The sequence below is a fragment of the Monodelphis domestica genome, chromosome 2 (assembly GCF_027887165.1).
Source record: "Monodelphis domestica isolate mMonDom1 chromosome 2, mMonDom1.pri, whole genome shotgun sequence".
Lineage (NCBI taxonomy): Eukaryota > Metazoa > Chordata > Mammalia > Didelphimorphia > Didelphidae > Monodelphis > Monodelphis domestica.
The window spans coordinates 321,950,587-321,966,724 of NC_077228.1; the positions used below are offsets into that span (position 1 = coordinate 321,950,587).

At 38.2% G+C, this 16,138-nt stretch overlaps 1 long non-coding RNA gene across 1 annotated transcript; it reads left to right on the plus strand.

The window, feature by feature from the left end:
- Positions 1–649: 649 nt before the first annotated feature.
- Positions 650–13,870, plus strand: LOC103093945 (uncharacterized). The gene is made up of 2 exons (XR_462628.3): positions 650–4,963; positions 7,376–13,870. It is a non-coding gene; the product is annotated as an uncharacterized LOC103093945 (long non-coding RNA).
- The last annotated feature ends 2,268 nt before the right edge of the window (positions 13,871–16,138 follow it).

Here is a 16,138-nt window from a genome sequence, read left to right on the forward strand (position 1 = left end):
AGAAGCTACCTTGATATTGGGTTCCAGTTTCTTGAAGTAGCACGGTGCATGGGAAATGGAACTGAATTACTTAGGAGGCAAAGGGCCTAAATTCAAATTCCAGCTCTGTCAACCTTGAGAAGGTTACTTATCCTCTCTAGGCCTCAGTTTCTTCATCTGTAAAAATGAAAAGGTTAGATTGGATGGCCTTTAATGTCCCATCCAGTTCTAGATTTATAAGTCTTACTTCCTATAGGAAAAGATAAATAAATACTGTTTCTTCCTCTACACAGCACAACTGGATTCTGAGATCCAATGGGTGTGTGGGTAGGTGGCTATGTACAAGTATAGGAACGAATGGTATCTACACAAACATATATATCCTGCTATGCACCATTTATAAGGGTGAAAATTGTTGATTCAGAAATCACAGTCATCTTGGACACTTCATTCAGTGTTCTAAAAGTGTACATCAAAACAAGGATTCAAGAAAGGGATGGGGGAATTGGTAGTTTTCATCTGAACTACAATAACAGTTATTACTTACTGGTTTCCCCCAGTCCCCCAATATATTCAGAGCTACTTATTTCCTGCATTGTCACCTTTCCATTATTTTCTCTTCCTTTTCTGTAGCAAGTTTGGAAAGACAGAGTCAGATGGACAGTTTTTTTTTTTTTTTTGGTTCCAGAAAGTAATAGAGAACCATCTTCTAAAACATGGAAGTATTATTTTCTCAAATCATGGATTTTTTGATGTCAAAGAATATGGGCAAAGAGATGTAAGAGATCTTAAGAGGAATTGCAAATGGACAGATAAAAGAAGAGTGTAACAATCAGTAGATACAGTCATGAACCCTATCATCCAGAAAATAAGCCTCAAAGAGGATGGTTTTTCTCCGTCTGTGAGTAGTAGCAATTCTGGAAGGGACGTTCTTTTCTTTCCCAAACTTTCTTTTTAACTTTATAGACCACCAGGGATTCATTAGTCCTTCATTTTGGGGCTGTGGAGAGGAAAAAAGCAAAAAGATATAGGCAAAGGTCCTCCAAGAAAGGGACTATGTATCTATGATGTCATGAAATTCCCCCCATGAAACTATATCCTGAGATTTTCTTCTATTCTCCATCCCTTGCTGTGTAGGAAGTTCCATCTCCCTGTAGAGACTTCCAATGAGCAGTGGAGTGGGGAAGGTTCTTTTTGGGAGGTTGCCAAGGATATTAGAGTGGGAGGAAAAGATTCTAGTTCTGATGTAATTTTCATTGAGAGATATCATATCACAAAATATTTGTAGAGGGACCTTGATATTATAGTTACATTCCAAAAAGAACCCCACTCCCAATTTCTCTCTTCTTTTTTATCCCTTCTGAAGATGGAGCACTCTTAGAGACTTGAAATAAAAACATGCTTCTAAGAATCTTGTTGTTCAAGAGGACCCTCTAGGTTTCATAGTAACTTTTGGATTAGGCCATGGTGCTATCAAAGTCTCCATTCTGAAAAATAGCCATTCACCTTCTTTAAAGAGTGTGCTCTCTTCTATTTTTATCTTCCCTTTACTAGTCATTCACCCAGACTCCTTAGGAATAAAATTATCCCTTAAAATCATGATTCTTTCCATCTGAGATTTCTCCTATCCATTTGGTGTTTGTCTAGACTGAAAGGTATTTATAGAATCATAGATTCAAAGCTGAAAGTGAACTGAAAGGCCTTCTACTCCAACCCCCTCATTTTACATGTGAGGAAACTGAGGCTTAGGGAGGAAGGTAGGTTCATGCAGGAACTTAGCAAGGCTGGATGAATGACTATTCCCTTCAAGTTTGATCTCTCTATTATTTCTGCCTTATTCTTTGTTTTTTATGAACACTTCCTGCTTTATTGTCTCATCACTCTGCATCAAAACTTTAATTCTTTTTAAGGTGGGGTGGGCAAAATGGGACTTTGATAGCACTTAAGTAATTGATTTATATCTTTTACATAAACAAACCAAATTTGGAAAGTCTAAACATTTTTTTCAGAATTTATCATTTAAGGGTTTTACACTTATTTAATTTCTGTAAACCTTTACTGTAAAGCATATGAACTCTTTGAATCTTGTTTTATTTTATGAATACACACCTATATCTATATACATATATACATACACATTTGGTTAGGGAAATAATTCTCTTTTGACACCTATCCCCAATGAAGAAAAATACAATATAATTTAAAATAAAAGTAGGATCTTGTATCATCAGTTAACATGTGACAATATGTCAAGGCTATTCCAGATATTGCCAACCTATACTATTAAAATTATTAAAATGATACATCCATCATGTCATGAGCACATCTTAACAAAAACCTTTATAAAAGTATGTTGTTAGCATAGATGACACTGAAAATAAGGAGTTATTTTCGAACTTTCATTAAACTCAGATACAGTTTTACTTCATTATACGTTACTATTTCTGCAAGAAAGACATGATGAGTTTAAGACTAATTTGGAAGTGACATTTTCTTTTTCAGTGAGAGTGAAGGCTTTCAAAAGTTTTCAATAAACAAGAGCAACTTGGTAAAAAAAAAGCTATCTGTCTAGTATTTTCAAACTGAAGGGAGGCAGAAGAGATTTTTAATGGCACTCTTTCTATCCACCCGTCTCCACCATTTTCTTTGACCTGTTCTTGTTTCTGTTTTTGCAGTTTCTATCACCCTTGACTTTAATATTTCTGGCACATTTTGCAGCTGTAGTAATAACTTTTCCTCTTCTCTCAAAACTAATTCCTCAGCAGTAGAAACAAAAGTGACTTAAGAGTAGCTTCCAAATAGACTGAAAAGTCAACATAGGCATGTGCAAATTTTATGCAAATGTATGCTGCCCAGATTATTTTATACCTCTTATCTAGCTAATACACTAGGGATGGTTTCTAAGACCCCTGAATTAAACTACACCAGTATTCCTTAAAAATCACAGAAAGCTAAAACTCTGATATAATTTAGTCAAATACCTTCATTTTAAAGACTGAGGCCCAGAGAGGTTAAATAATTTGTTCAAGGTCACATAGCTTGTTAGTGGCAAATATAAGCCAGGCTTTCAGTTTCAACTTTTCCTACTGTTCTATAAATTGTAGTTCAGGATCTTCAGTAACCATCTCTGCCCTTTACTGCCATTATGACCTTGGGCTCGGCTTAACCTCTTCGGACCTCAGTTTCCACATTCATGAAATGATTGTCCTAGATGATGACTTCTGAACATAATCTAAGATCTTATAACCCTATCTACTCAAAGATAGAAATTCTAGGGTATTGGGTGGGAAGCGGGAGGCTGCCATTAGGCAGCAGTCTCTCACAAAATCCCTCTTACCCTCCTTAAATCTAAGAACTAAACCCTCGGGAACCAATCAGGCTGCAATACTGTACTCACTGGTCTGCTTGGGTACCGAACTGCTGCTGGCGGCATCTTCTTCCCAGCTTCTCGACCACATCCCACAGATGCAGATGAGCCTATGAGTTCAGGCATCTGAGGAAACTGGATGGATACAGAAGTGGCCAAGAGTCTCCAGGCAGTGTGACCTTAGCCAGTGGGCGGATACCAGCCCCTCTGAGGCTCGGGGAAACTTTTCCCCTAGTTCAAAGTGGCACCAGGTCCTAGCGAATCGGACCGTCAGGCGATGGGGCTCAAGGGCCTGTGGGGTGGATACATGCCAAGAAGGAGGGCAGCCACGTACTGATCGCGCGGAGGTCAGTGTGGGAGGTAAGGGGTGAGGGGTCCCGTGGCTTGAACTAACGGTATTCCCTCGCTCCGGACAGCCGCGGAGGGGACATAGAGACAAAATGAAGGAAGGAAAGAGAAAAAAGAGAAAGAGAGAAAGAAAGGAGAAAAAAGTAGAAGTAACAAGAAAAGGAAGAAGGCCACCGGCTTAGGGGAGTAGGGCAGGGAGCGTCAGCGCGGAAATCAAAGTTTGTCTTTCGGTTCCAGCAAAGTTTCCTAGGACCCTCGGGAAGTCAGAGCAGAAAGACCCGTGCTCTTCGCTTTTGCCTCCAGGCCCGTTTTCCTTCCATCCCCAAATCTCGCCCCTTCTGGATCTACTCAGCAGGGGCCCGAGAGATCTTAGGGGAGCAGATCTAGGCTTCTGAGACGCTGATGGCAGGGGGAGGGGAGAGCCAACTGCCCCCCTTCCCAGAGAGGCGCTTAGCTAAATCCTGGAGGTCCGACAGAAGATGGATGCTTATCTCTGTCTCTGTTTCTCCCTATCTCTTTCAGTCTGTCATACAGGCATACACACACACATACACACACAGAGACACACACACACGCACGCACGCACGCACATAAGTGAGGGCCAGAGGGAGAGAATAGAGCAACTACCCTCTGTTTAAGAAGTGCATCCGTTGCAACAAGACTCTCACGGTGCCCAGGACCGACTTACCCGCCGGCTGGGTATTGTCTAGAACAAGAGCATGTTCAACGGAGGCAGCGACAACAGGAGAAAGAGAAGAGCAGAGGAGAGGAGAGAATGCTGCCAAAGCATTTGCAGTTGCAGTCTTTTCTTGTTCTTGTTCTTGTTCTACTCCTCCCCCCCCCACCCCCGCGCTTTTACTCCCCTCCTCCTCCTCCTCCTCCTTCTCTCACCACGTTCTTTGTGTGTCTCTCCCTTTCTTTGGACCGGTTCGGCTTCTAGCCTGACATCCGAGCGGTTCTGCAGCTCGGGATCCTTCTTCCTTTAGCCGATGTTCCCTTTGCTTTGCTTAGCTTTCTTACGGAACCTGGGCCCCTTGCAGGGGCAGCAGCTGCAGGGAAGGCAGCGGCAGCAAGGGCAGCAGTATTAGCGAGGGCAGCAGCAGCAGCAGAAGGAGGAGGACGAGGAGGAGAACGAAGAGGAGGAGGAGGAAGAAGAAGAAGAGGAGCAGGAGGAGGAGCAAGAGGAGGAGCGCTGACAAATGATGCCTTGGAGCCGAACCAGTAGCAAAAGGAGAAAGCACAGAACCAGTCTCCTAGGACACACTGCAGGTGACTTGTCCCTCAGGTTCTTCTATCTCCCCTTTCTAGAGCTCTTCTTTTCCCAGGACCCCTGATCAAGGCACTCTTCTTTCCCCCTCTCCCCCCCCCCCCCCCGCCCTCCTCGGGACAACAGCTGCCGGCTCCTCCTCCACCCTCTCCCCAGCCTCCAACCTCAGTCCTGATCCGCTAAGCCGAGCACTCCTCTCTGCAACCAACAACTAGACCGCCGGCAAGAAATCTAGTGGGGAATTCCACACCACCACCACCACCACCACCACTCCCCCGCCCCCCTCTCCCCAATTCTCCACCATCCCCCCGCCTTCCTAGATCCACCAATTAGCTCAGCGAAGAGGGGCCAAATCGGTCCAATAAAGGGCCGGGAACCCCAGCCAGTCCCGGAGGGTTCAGCCAATAGAGGGGGATTCAGGCAACAGATCCGCCCCTCATTCCATTAGAAATGTAGCTAGTAGCGACCAGTGGTGCTATCCTGCCTGGGAGTTAGAACTGAGAGCCAGAAAAGTGTAGGTCGCAAGGGGAGTTTACATCTAGCCAGCCAGATACAAAGTTTATGAATGTATTCTAGAGTATGAACGTGGGGGGAGGAGGGCATTCTCACAAGTTTTCTCAGTTTTTTTTCCTTCACCTTTCCCTTCCCCCAGAGTTAAACGCCATCCCTGGGATATGCTCTAATATGCAATGAACGTTTTGGAGCAACAACTAATCAATTTTTTAAGCGACCAAGAAATAACTTTTATCAATATAGGATTTGGGGATTTCTTAAGTTTGGTTAATTTACTTTTTAATGAAAGTCAATACCAGAACATCCTCTAAATATTTTACTAAATATAGAAGGTAAAATAGTTCTTTCAAAATTTTAATGCAGCATAATTGTATTAAAAGAATAAAAGTGTGAAGTTCCAAAGGATTTACTAACTAACATGCTACTATCAATATGTGGCAAAATAATTTAACTGAAAAAATACATTTGAGGAAAAGATCATAGTATCATAGGTTAAGGGACCTTAGATTTCACCTAGTTTCACCTTGTCAAATTCTGTATTTGGAAACAGAGGCCCAGGGAAGTTAAAAGCAACTTGACCAAGTTCACTCAAGGAGCAAGTAGCAGAGTCCTAATTATCGAGCAGATGTTCTTTCTTCAAATCCAGGGCTCTTTACACTAGATCATGTTAGAGAAAGAATTTATTTTTAGTTAAACATGATAAACAACTCATAATCAAAATGCCTTGTGCATAGAAGGTACTCAGTAAATATATTATCTGACTACTGATTAATATTATTTGGTTGATTAAAGATTTTTTAACTTTGTCATGCTCTTAAAGGGCAATGGACTATGCAGATTTAAAATTTGTATTTGTTACATCTTTAATTTTAAAATTCAAAAGCATTTATTGGTGTTTTTATATGTATATGTGTATCTCAAAAGTCTTTGTGTTAGTTTTAAGTTTTAATAGATGTATGTGTGTCTTCACTTTTTTGTAGCAACAAAATTGGTATTAGGCATTTCCTATAGAAGAATGTAGGGAGTAAATTAATCTGGGGTTCTAACCTTTATTCCCCTCCCCATTTAACCTATATAATATAATATTCATATACTTGAATGAGTAAGTGATCTCAATGATACAACAGATGTGACCCATCTGTTCTGGGCTATAGGCCTGATTTTGTTCAGTCAAGTGGTTCAGGTTTGGGATTGGAATGAACTATTCATAGACCATCAAACATTTAATTTAATGGATTAAGTCCTGATTAAATTCACAATATGTAAAGTTATAATTATGTAAAATACTTCATTGGTTTCAGCCCAATGGAAAGACAAAATGTGAATTTGAACAGTGCAGACACTTTAGAGGTTACATTATTTGAACTAATTGGAACCTAACTTTGAATTCAAAAGGATAGCCAGCAAGGATGTAGCATTGGTTCAGAAGGTCCCAGTTTCTCCTTGCTTGTTCACTTGTTACAATGGCATGCAGGGTCCCTCTGACTAGTCTTAATGCTACACTTTAATACTTAGGTTACATCAATAAATAGTTCAAAGTTTTCTTAGTTTCCTTGACTAATTAAGGAAAGTTTCATAGCCTATTAAGGAATAATTAGCCTTAACTTTCATATGCATAGGTGTTGTTACTACTGTACCAACTATGCCAACCTATCTTACCTAACTCTTGTCCACATCCTTCCATAAACTTACCAGAGATGGTATGTCCAATCAGTTATGTACTTTTCTTGAATTCTCCCGACATTAAATGGTCATGAATGAACCCTATGAAATGCTCAATGGTTATCTCTCACTTTTACCAACTCTAGTGGAGAGTAACCTATCTTTTTAATTATACATTTATCAAAGATGTACTTTACACTGTTTCTCCTAAATAATTATTTGTTTCTGATTTGTTTCAGCCTCCTCATAATCATCTTGTAGCTGTCTGTTGTCGTTTGGTTGGCCATCAAATTCAATTCTTCAGAAACTCTGGGGGCTTCGTGATACATAGTCATTGAAAACTGAAATAATATGGATATGAAAAAGATGCCCTTTTGTTTTAGGAAGAAACGAAAGAACCCCAATTCCACAAGGCAAGTTAGCCCACTCTCTTACTCCTGTTCAGTTCTGGGCCCAGTTCGTTGTACATTTGCAGTGTCTGTCCAAGATACATACTGATGGACGAGCTCTATAGTTTGTTCATCCAATTGTATGTCATAGTCTGGACAATAGGCATTCTTCATCCACTTGGTTTTTCCTGTATGGAGATTTAGACCAAACTCTTTTGAGTTACTATTGATCTCATTTAAGAGGCTCTGAAATGTTCTGAGGCTCCATGCAATCAGCCCAATGTCATCTGCAAACAAGAACACTTGGAGAATGTTACCATCTATAGGGAATTCCTCTTTACTTTGGACTCTGCAGCTCTTCTTTGATTGTTGTAAACAACTATGGCAAACATTATCACTGCTTTATGCCTTGCTTGATATTAATGACTAGTGGGTCATCAGACAAGGTTACCTCTGTTATATCTTAAAGGAATCTTGTATAATTTGGATTTTTACAGGGGTAACACCTTGTCAGAGGACAGCCTTTAAGGAGCCATTTGGCTTTACTAAATCAAATATATTGATGGTTTTAATTTTAATTAATAATAAGCACAGTACAGGAGTAAAAGATAAGATAAAACTGTTTTACTTCTAGGTTTATGTTTTTACTTTTGGAGTCATTATAACAGGATGTATGCCTGATTGATAGCACTTCAAGATTTTGCCCTCAGCAATCCCACTGACGGTACAGTGTGATACAGGGGAAAGAATCCTGACTTTAGGGTCTCAGAATTTTATTTCAAATCCCTGTTCTGCTATTAGCCCCATGTGTACCCTCACTGGGCCTCAGGTCTCTCATCTGTAAAATGAGAGGGATTATATTAATTTTCTTTAATATTCCTTAAAACTTTCAAGTTATGATTGTATGACTGCCTTTGGTAATTTGGAGGCAGATGGGGGTGGAGAATTGGTCTGGGATGATGAATATTAGAGTATAAAGATATGTTTGAATCTATAAGTTATACTTTACTAGTTTTTCCCCAAATTAGGTATTGAATATACCTATCTCTCCCCTCCATGTAGCACCAAGAGGATAAGTGTTTCCAGACTTTTTTCCTTTTCTTTTGGAAGGATTTTATGAAGAGAGACTAACTATGTGGGAAAAGGAAGGGGTGATTCTGGGTGAAGAAAGCTTAATAAATGGTATTCTTGACTGATTTCAGTACTATAAAGCAGTATATGCTGGGCTTGAGGTGAGAAACCCTGGGTTCCAGTCCAGACTGTCATTTAGTAATTGTGTAGCATTTGACAAACCACTTAGTTTTTTTGAATCTTAGTTTCATAATCTGTAAAAGTGAGAATAATAGCATTTGTGTTATATACCTCACCTTTTTCACAAAGAGGTCCTGCCTCTAACATCCTAGCTCTGCAAACCTGGACAAGATACTAGCCCTCTCTTCAATACACACAACTCTTAAATTGCAGAAAAGATGTCAACCTGCATTGGTAAAAGTCATTTCCTCATCTAGATAATTTTTTCTACCTATGAAATCACCAGTTCTAAATCAACTTAAAGATTAGTTCCCAAACCTATCCATGGCATAGGGGTCCTTGGGAAGATCAAGTGCAATAGCATATGAAAAGTATGTGCTATATAAATGGTATTTTGAAGGCAGAGATTAAATGTTTCATTTTTGTCTTTGAAGTGCCAATATTTAGCACTATATAATTAATATTAATAGGTGCTTAATAAATGCTCTTTGTGATGTATTAACACTAACTTTGTATAATCTGATAGCATTTTGTGCTCTATGGCCTATGTACATCTGTATACAAATACATAAAATATCTAACATTTAAATATAAATACATGATATGGAATATACATGAATAACATGCAAATAATATGCCTATGTATACACATATACCTATGGAAAATATAAATCACATGTGTCTATACATATAGACACATACACACTAAGCATACTGAGTGTAGAAAATATACCTTTTTTATCTCCATATCAGAAATTATGCCTAAAATGAACTTAAGAGAATGAGTGAATTTTATGGATAGCCCTTTAAAATAGTGTGAAGCTATAGCAACAGATAAGTTAGAGAATAAAACTATTTTTAACAGAAAAGGGCTAAACAAATGTTAGTTATTATTTTAAAGTCTAAGTAAATATTTTCTACTTTTTATCATTAAAAAGTTAAGCAAATTTCACTATAGCTATATCAATAAATTGAGGTAACTTATGACCATCAAAGCATGCGATTTTATAGGAAAGTTAATGTCCAGTGGTTTGAATTTAAACTCATCAAATATTTAAGCTGATTCACAATTAATTTCATATATATTTATTGAGGATTTACACGAAGGCTTTGCATTCCATTTCCAAACTGAAAGCAAATGTGTGTGTTTTTTAAAGAGGGTATTTCCAAGTACAGTAATATAATTGGTTTTTCAATTGCCTAAAGCACACACACACACACACACACACACACACATCCTGCCTAAATCCAAAGTCAATTCCTCTTGCTTCCCAAAACTTTAGCACAATTATATGTGGTGGTTTATTTCTTGGAATGAGGTTCTAACGAAATATAAATTTACACTAGCAATGGGAGGAGGCAGTGGTAAGATGAAGGTTGGGTGGCAGTGGAGGGGAATGGTTACTGGTTTACTTTTCAGATTTTATTTTCATAGTAGCCAGATCTACACATATTGTGGATAAATAGACCCAACTAAAACTATATGTCAAAGAAACCAGTATTTCTCCATTCCCTGGAACTTTTTGTAGTTAGGTATGTTTCTGGTAAGAAGTGTGATTTTGTCCTGGTATACATTTCATTTACTTAAAGATTAATTCACAGATTTTCATCATGACTTCCTTAGTGTCTATGTATTAAAGAAAAAGAAGGCAGAAGACAAGTTAGCCTGGGAGCTCTTTTTGGAAGACAATCTTATCCATAACAGATACTGAACTTTAAAGAGAACTTTAGCCCTTTTTTGATGCAGTTTTCTTCATATAAATAAATACCCAATATTTGACATTCTCTGTTACATTCATATGCCCTAGAGATATAATTAATTTAAATATTTTTTACTCCTCTCATTTGAAGACTCACATTCTGAATTTTGATTATGGTCATACCTCCATCCTATCTTGTGACCTTGGTTATTCCTATTTGACTCCCAATTCAAGAATTATCTATTTGTCACAGCTCAAGCATGTATTCAGAGAAATTGAATATTAGCCTACAATTAGGAAAGATTGTTTAATGTGTGACTGGGCTTAGAGTAAGTTCTAGTTGATGTCTTGTTTCTGGTACATGCTGGCTGTGTGTCCCTGGAAAAGTTTCTTTCTCTCTCATTGCTCAATAGTTACTCTCAATTTGCTGATCATGTGGTGGGGATTTCCATTTGGCGGATCCCTATACCAGAAAAATCACAGTTCAAGAAGGGTTAAAATTTTTTTTAGGAATAAATAGCTCCTGCATCCCTTTTATGCTTGGTATACTGGAGATGAAAGTATAGGTTGGAGAATCTTTGTCTAGCCTGTTGGGATCCAGACATGAACAAATATTGGAAATGTTAAAAATGTACCCAAAGACTGACTCTTATGAACAATATGCTCATGTAACAGACTTATGGATATAATTCTTTTATTTCTCACAATTGATTTCTTGATCCTTGGAACAATGTGAAACTAATCTTATGTTATCCTGACCACTCCCTAAGACTTCAGTCCAAAGGTCAATTGGACCTTGACTTAACCTCCACCTCTTTGATCTTGTGGTTGTCAACCAAGCCAATGTTAAATTCTCTACCATATCACATATTCATTAACTACCTCCTGTTCCCTATTCCATAATTCTGCAATAAAAACTGGATCCACATGTGGCCCTCTCTCTTTCCACCATCAGAGGAGCACGCAGACTGAATCCCATGTTGCTGAACCTTTTGTCCTCATGTCTTTCTTCCTTCCTCATGTTCCCTCTCTCTTATCTCTAACCCCCTTCACCCATTTCCCCACAGTCTTCAATTTCCCTTTTAGGTGTTTACTCATGAAAAAGAATATTTTGTGACTGCTGGCAGTTACATAGTCTCTGCAATTTAACAAACTTAAATGACTCTTTGGGTGGACATCAGAGGATCCCTTTAATGCTTTTTATGTACATGTATACTTTATGCTTGGGGCAACTAAGTAGCACAGTCATAGTCCTATCTTAAGAAATTCAAATCTGACCTCAGACACTGTGTGACCCTGACTAAGTCATTCAACTCTGTCTCAGTTTCTTCATCTGTAAAATGAGCCAGAGAAGGAAATAGTAAGTTTGTGAAGAAGACCCCAAATAGAGTCATAAAGAATCAGACATGACCTTAAAACAACTGAACAATATTTTATGCATGAGTGAAATTAAATTGGGAATAATTTAGAGTATAATCTGAATCTCATTCTTCCAAACTCTTTTCCATACTTCCTTAAATGCCTTAAACATGCCTCTTTAATGAAAATGAGTTGGTCATTCTACTTTATAACTTGTTCCAAGTCTGACTGGTAGTAAATAGTGGGGATAATGATTTGGACTATGTCTTAATTTTCCTCATCTCTAAAAATGAAGAGGATTATACTTAATCAGGGGTTCTTCATCTTTTTTCCCCCTGCTATGCACTCTTTTGGCAGTCTGGAAAAGTGTCTGGACATCTCTGAATAATGTTTAAATGCATAAAATAAGCCTACAAAGGAAACTGATCAGGTTGAAATAGTTATAGACTTAAAAATGAAACACCTATACTAGATGATCACTGTCTCTTCAAGTGTAAATTCCTATGTTCTTTTCTGAGGTTTCTTTCCCCAAATGAGAAGAGTGGCTGACTCACAGAAGTATATTTTGATTCCCTTTTGTGAGTATAGTCCAAAAATATTAAACACTTTTTGGAAATCAAGTACATGTTTGTGGGTTTGGGGTTTGAGGATAGGTCCATCCAGATTACTTACAGATTCAATAATATACAGCTGTGGAGTCATAACTTCTTTGATTGTGTAACCCTAATAGGAAAAAGTTTGATCATGCACTCCCCAATCTTAGAAAATACATTTATGTACTACTGTGCAATACACTATCTCCAAAACAATACAAAAATGAAGTTGTGGAGAGATTTCTTAGTAAAGAGTACAGAATCTTCCTTCTCAGAAATAACTTCCCTAGTTATGTGGTGGCTTGCATAGTAGGGGGCAGATATTCTAGAGGGAACAGAGTTCCCAGTCATACCTATGAAGCTTCTGCTATGAGTGTCTGAGTAACAGCAAGGTGATAACTGATCAATACTGGGAGGCTGGAAGCTTATACAATAGCAGGAGTGGAGGAATATTATAGGAGAGTGGGTGAAAGACAGGTTAGTGTAGAAGTACCACTTGTCTTCCTACCTACTGATTATCACTAATTAGCTAATCCTTTACTTCTTAGGATCTTGCTACTGTCTCCTTGTGGTAATTACTCTCAAAAGGACCTAGTCCCCACTTTGGAAACTAGTGATGTAGACTTCTGGTGTGGAAACTCCCTCTACTGATTTAAAGGAACAATCTGTAATTTATAGTCATAGAGAATCTTCTATGTCTAGAGATATTTAGGGATTCACTAAGGTGACAGAATATGCTACACATAGTACTTGAATCCATATCTTCTTGACTCTCAAATCATTTATCTACTTGTTTACTTGTGTCTTATTCTTTGTGACCACATGGCTTTCCATGAGGTTCTCTTGGCAAATAGAGTGGTTTGTCATTTCCTTCTCCAGTGGATTCAGTGGTCAGCTAGGAAATATCTGGGGCTGGATTGCAACTCTGGTCTTCCCTGACTTTGGGCTTAGTGTTCTTAACCACTGGGCCACAGCTTCCTTCAACATTATATTTGTTTCTCAATTACAGATTATATATATATGTAAATATATAGATATAATTTCATATATTTTATATGAAATTTATGCAGAAATCAGAGGGATTTAGCTAAAAGAATTAGAATTTCTCATTTGAATAATAACTAAACAATACCTTGAAAATTATGCATTCTTGGGACCCAATTTTAGCTTTTATCCTTGAGACCTTATCTCAAAATGTAGTGATGTAGTAAAATACAATTGATCTTTTTACCAGAATTATTTCTTTTACTCCTCTATATAAAAATGTCGTTTGTCCCTTGTTGCTTTTAAGAAATGATTTTCTGCTTTAATAGACATACTTTCATAATGTCTATTGTCTGCCCTTGTAGAAACTTTGAAGAAATTTTTTTTGTGGAAATCTGTTACTTCAGATTATTATGTGTTATGTGTGTGTGTGTGTGTGTGTGTGTGTGTGTGTGTGTGTGTGTATAAGAAATAGGATCATAGATTTAGAATTAGAAAAGACTTTCAAAGTCATTTTGTTTATTCCCTTGAATTGATAAATGAGGAAATTGAAACCTAGAGAGATTAAATGGTTACTAAAGCTAACGGTTACTTCCATAGAAAAGAAGTAGCAAAACCAGGATTGGAACAAATATTTTTTGAAACCAAACCCAATCCTCTTTCAACCACTTCTCAAATGTAATTTGTGTTAAAAAAATATATATATATTTATATTTATATATATTCATAGCATATATTAGCATTCCTCCACCATGCCAGGTCCTATTTTCACACTGGTGAACTCCTCTCAAGACTGCCATTTTGATGAGGGGCCCAGGTCCACCTTGCTTTATTCTCCTTTTGACTTTGCTTAGAACTTTCCAGGTTGCCACTTTATCTCAAATCCCTAACACATTTAAAAGCCTCCACATTTTGAATAATCCTTTGGTCCTTGTGCCTTTCTCTCCTTTCTACAATCCACCACCATGTAGGCTCTCCCAGTGGTAAGTTTCTCCTAAGGCTCCATTTTGAGGAGAGGTCCAGGCCAGCCATCCTTAATTCTTAATTTTCCTCTCAGCTTTTTTGTTTTTGACTTTCTGGACTTGGGCACTCTTTCCTTTTATGTTTCCCATCTTTATCCCCCAGCTTTTTTATTCTCTTTTGTGTGTTATCTTTCCCCATTAGAATGTAAGTTCCTTGAGGGCAGTAACTAATGGTCTTATTTTTTCTTTTATTTGTATCCCAAGTACTTGCCACAGTGCCTGGCTAGCATATTGTAGGTACTTAATAAGTACTTGTTGCTTCACCTATTCTTTTTACCCTGCCTTCCTCCCACATATATAACATGGATAGCTGCTATGATGTCAGGCATCAAATCGATATTTGTTATCTGCTTGATTGTCTTCAATGCAATCTTTATGAGTAATAGTGAGAGACTCCAGAGTAGCTCATTAATAAATATCCTGGTAGCTGAAATGTGATGAACATTTGATGATGAGTGTGGAAGTCAGTATATGAACATTCACAGCAATTTGAAATATTTTGTTTGTATATTCTAAATTAATCACACATGAAATTTCACTCGGGAAGTATGATTAATCTTTCTGTAACACTGGTGTTTGCACAAGCACCCACCCTTTAAATCAGGGAGTATGGGACAATGGGAGTTGTTTGGAACTTAGCCGAAGTCAATATTTTCATACATTCCTGAGGAGCATCCCTGGTGAAGTTGGTTGGGGCTCATGGCCTTAGAGCAAGTTCCTTCACAATGAGGATTCTGCTAAAGGGGAAACAACCAGGTTTCTTAAGCCAAGTAGGGTCAGACAGGCAGATGTCCAAATTAGAGAGTAAACATTATGAAGTTGTCCCGTTTTTCAAAGTCAATCTACCCATGTTGGGTAATTTCTAGAGTGGAATTTTTGTTGTTCTTTAAGACATGTTCTGTCATTAAGCCTTTCTTCCCCTGCCCTCCTCTGCACCCCCAGCTGTGTCCTCCTCCAAACTACCAGATAGTTATCCACTTTCTATTTTTATTGATTCATTTTAAATTTATGTTGTATATATTTATTTAAGCACTTATTGTCTCCCTATTAGAATGTAAATTCACTGTGAGTACAGATTGCTTCATTCTTTGTATTTGTATTCCCAGCTTCTAGCATAGTTTTTGGTGAATTAAATATAAGGTGACCCAAAATCCAAATGCATTTTTAAGTTTTGATGGCTTGGAACTGCACTCAGGCTTTTTAGGATCCCCTGAAGTTGTTTAATTGATTAAAAGAAAAATAGTTTTCAATTAAATCTGGAACCTGTATGCTTGGGTATCCTTATATACCCCTGTAGGTTCTGCTCCTTGTCCCCTTCAAGGTAGCTTCTAATAATTTTGTTTACTCTTCATTTTCAAAGATCAGTGATATGAAGGAATAATGTCTTGACTTGTGCATGAATTGGACTTAAGTAAGGCAGAGTTGCACAAACTCATCAACTTCACTGTCTCTTCCAGAGTGATCAAAGTTCAGAGTCAAGACAAAAGTCAAAATGATTGGCAATGGTCCAGGGTGCTGTGGGTGATCATGGCTTTTTCCATATCTAAGCCAGCACTAAGCACTTCGTAGTTCCTGCTTCAGTCACTGACCTTTGGAACAAAATTGTTCACATATATCCCTTCTGGGGAAGTCTCCACATGCGTGGTTTAGACACCTCCCACCCTGCCCAGCTCACCAATGGCTCTGAGGTCCATCAGTAACCCT